Raw genomic sequence first — 4,550 nt, 5'->3', positions numbered from 1 at the left:
GATGAAAGCGAGCAATACTGGTAGTTGTGCACTGTTAGCTACCTGACGCTCGTATGTTAATATCAAGACATGTTTAAATGCCGCAGTTTAATTTTTTCTTACTATCAAAACATTAAAAATCGTAGAATATTAACACATATTTCTCTTGCATTAATATGGCCTAAAAGATTGTGTATTTCCAATGATCCGACCAACCCAAACGTTTGGTGGGTTTTTCAGTTAGAGTTTGTGCTTATCTTTGCTTGATTCGGTTATGTTCTTTAAATTAAGTTCTAAATCATGAGTACTACATCAGATCCAACTTTATTTGCTAAATAACTTAACTTAAAAATAAATACGGTTATTTAACGACTTTTAATGTTTTTGTCCGCAATTGCATATTCTAGCGTCATTTTTTATTTTTGGTCCCATTGGATATCCTTTTTTTAAGTGGGAACATTTCTAATAGGAAAAGTAAAAATATCTTAACAAGGTTTGGTGATCTTCCTACCTTATTTTTTATAAGTTTGTGGAAACGGCTTATTAAAAATAAAAACGGCATAACAGAAATAGGCATATCATCCTAAGACATTATTACAATAAATGGCTTAGTGCAATAATTATATTGACACTATTACCGAATAGTACATCCTGCTGTTGTCAGGTCACTTTAATAATGAGCTGCTGTGGTTTTACTTTCAGATTGATAACTTGAAACTGAAGTATCCTTACACTATATTAACAGCGATTTGGAAAACCGATAGTCAATTTAAAAACAGTTCCATCTTATAATCATGTAAACATACATTTACCGCATATTAGCGTTAAATGTATAATCAGCGTTTGAATCGTAAGGGAAAAACTATCATACATGAGAAGGCCCCTATTGAAATGTAGGTGAAGAATACCCGTTTAAAATATAGGTCACTTCACATTTTTTAGGTAACTGAACAAATAAACGCCCCTCGCTTTTTATTATGACTTACGATGAAAATTGATTAATGCATTTATATAGGTTTGTTAATTCAAACTACATGATAAAAATTGGTAATTATACCCCCACAAACGAAGTTTAGGGGGGTATATAGGAGTGAACTTGTCGGTCGGTAGGTCGGTCGGTAGGTCGGTCGGTCGGTAGGTAGGTCGGTCCGTATTAAGTGTCCTCTCTCTAATTCAAGTAGTTTTCATCCGATCTTCACCAAACTTGGTCAGAAGTTGTATCTACATGATTTCAGGCCAAGTTCGAACATGGGCCTTGCCGGGTCAAAAACTAGGTCACGGGGTCACTAAGTGCGTTTTAAACATTCAGCATGTTGTCCGCTCTCTAATTTCAAGTAGTTTTCATCCGATCATCACCAAACTTGGTCAGAAGTTGTATCTAAATGATCTGAAGGCCAAGTTCGAACATGGGCCTTGCCGGGTCAAAAACTAGGTCACGGGGTCACTTGGTGCGTTTTTTAACATTCAGCATGGTGTCCTCTCTCTTATTCAAATAGTTTTCATCCGATCTTCACCAAACTTGGTCAGAAGTTTTATTTAGATGATCTGAAGGCCAAGTTCGAACATGGGCCATGCCAGATCAAAAACTAGGTCACAGGGTCACTTAGTACGTTTCACACATTGAGCATGGTGTCCGCTCTCTAATTCAAGTAGTTTAAACCCGATCTTCACCACACTTGGTCAGAAGTTGTATCGTGATAATGCCTAGGGCAAGTTTTAATATGGGTCATGCTGGGTAAAAAAAAAGGTCACGGGGTAACTTAGTGCGTTTTAAACATCACAATGTTGTCCGCTCTCTAATTCAAGTCCGCTCTCTAATTCAAGTAGTTTTCATCCAATCTTCACCAAACTTGGTCAGAAGTTGTATCTAGATGATGTCTAGGTCAAGTTTGAATATTGGTCATGCCAGGTCAAAAACTAGGTCACGGGGTATCTTAGTGCGTTTTTAACCTCACCATGTTGTCCGCTCTCTAATTCAAGTAGTTTTCATCCAATCCTCACCAAACTTGGTCACAAGTTTTATCTAAATGATCTCTACGACGAGTTTGAACATGGGCCATTCCGGGCCTAAAACTAGGTCACGGGGTCACTACAAGCGTTTTTTAACATTCAGCATGGTGTCCGCTCTCTAATTCAAGTAGTTTACATCCGATCTTCACCGAACTTGGTCAGAAGTTTTATGGAGATAATCTTAAGGCCAAGTTAGAACATGGGCCTTTCTGGGTCAAAAACTAGGTCAAGGGGTCACTTGGTGCGTTTTAAAAATTGAGCATGGTGTCCGCTGTTTTTTGTGAAGACGACATGCAAAATATTATGTGTCAATGTGGCATGTGGGGGTATTCGTCACGTCTGTGACAAAGCTCTAGTTCCTAAAGTTACTGTTACAGTCAGTTGCGTATACTGGATAAACTTGCTTTAACAAAATCAAATCACTGACACGCAAGACCATTCACGGACCGCTTTTGCCTCAGACTACAATATACACATGCCTGGAGTATCTAGTAATAAATACATAGCTCTTTACACTTGTTCTTAACGTTTTTTGGGCGCCGACCTTACGAAACAATGGTGGGCTGCCGCTGTCTATAATCTTTTTACCAGCAGCACTTGAAACGATTCATATGGATTAACATACTCCTAGCAGAGTTGTCGTTCGTGTTGATAAAGGTAAATATTAATAGAACAGCATATCCTGGGGACACAGATTCAATAAGTGTATCAGAACGTTAATTTCAAATTAGTAATTTTACATCCATTTTATTTTTATAGACCAATGAAACAACTATATATTTTTTCTATTTTGTTTGATATTTGTTCTCGATTTAGTAAATAAATTGCGAATAAAAACATGTAAAATTAACTTTTTACGTGATCACAAAACTAAAGAATGCGAACGATTTCGAACCTACAAATTGTAAACGCTGCACTGCTATGATATATATAGATAAAACAACATTTCTTTGCGTAATTGTCCGTCCCGCTAACGCAGTGGTAAGGACGTTCGCTTTTTCACCTTTACGACACCGGTTCGATTCCCGCTCCCGGCGCAATGTTATATTGTGTATGTTTTGTGGTCACCATTCCTGACAGTTGTTTTTTTCCGGAAAATCTCATCCCCCCCCCCCCCCCCCCGCAGCATTTGACCATATAAAAAATTAAAAAGTATTTCAGTACAAAAAAAATAGCTGGAAATTGCAGCTATCATTCAAAATTCGTCCCAACTGTCGTCAATCTAATCTTATTAGGTAGGAGTGCTGGACACACTCCGGGTCCCAACATTATGCAGCCTCAGCGCGGAGGTAACTCATTACCTTGGAAAAACACGAATACACACACTGGGTGCAGCCTAGGCGCGTATAGACTCAAACAAGGCAACAAACTCAAGTGCGGGCACAATCATTTAAAATTTACATATTGAATACGATATTCTAACAGAAATTACACAACCACCTAAGTGTAAATACCATGTTTGATATTTCGTTTGATTGTTAGATTTCAGCATATACATGTATAAGGTCATTTCGCTATTAGTTAACTTATCCATATGTTCGTGGGCGAACTCTGATAGTCAAGTGCTCATACGATTGAGCTCACATGGTCCGGCTATGTGCTCATACCTACTTTCGAGAATCATCATGAATGTATTGCCATACTTAATGAACAAGAATGTGACCCGCCTCCCAGTTTCGCTCAATGGGTCAAGTTATCCACGGGTACTACTTCCCCGTACGCCTAAACTTTTTTTCGTACCAAAAATGTTTCGAACGCAAATTTTTTTCGTACCAAATTTTTTTTCGTTCCCAAAATTTTCGTACCCAAATTTTTTATCGTACCCAAATGTTCGTATCAACATACACAATTGTGGTGATATAGATAAACTTAAATTGATGTTTTATATCCATCCTCTTCAAAAGCATCGTCACACCAGTACTGCCAGTACTTTGATTTATTAATAAAACAGTCCTAAACTTTTGCCAAAACTTTTTCATATTACATAAGAGACCTTTTCAGTGGAGTTGTTTCCAAGATGTTCCAGTGGTTTCAGTGTAGTGCCGATACCTTAATATGTGATTGTGATTCAAACGTATAGTGTGTGCTCTTGCAAAATTATAATTATTGTTATACTTCGAAATTATAATTATCGTACTTTACTGATTATAAACTATATGCTGATATATACACTATACGCAAAGTATAATCGTAATTGTGTTGTTGCTAATTAAATCATATGTGGTTTGGATTCTCATTTTATTATTTTATGATCCATTTAGGTATATAAAAAGGTTCCATATGTAACTAAATACACTGTTAAAATTTGATATAAAACGAGTTTTGTTTATTAGTCTGTTAAGTTCATCCATTACTATTTTATAACATTTCTGCTAAATCCACTTACTATATTCATGAATTTCGTATTATTATTTTGTTCAACACTATAAACTGTTAAGTTTATGTATAATAAAATTATGTTCTGTTCTGTAACTGGGGACCATTGCATAGCATGCTGGACCAACATGTACGTGTAAATACATGTATTAATTTTTGATGATTTCATAAAAACAACACATGTG

The sequence above is a fragment of the Dreissena polymorpha genome, chromosome 8 (assembly GCF_020536995.1).
Source record: "Dreissena polymorpha isolate Duluth1 chromosome 8, UMN_Dpol_1.0, whole genome shotgun sequence".
NCBI classification, from domain to species: domain Eukaryota; kingdom Metazoa; phylum Mollusca; class Bivalvia; order Myida; family Dreissenidae; genus Dreissena; species Dreissena polymorpha.
The sequence above is the reverse complement of the archived record's forward strand: the minus strand, read 5'-3'. Positions refer to the sequence as shown.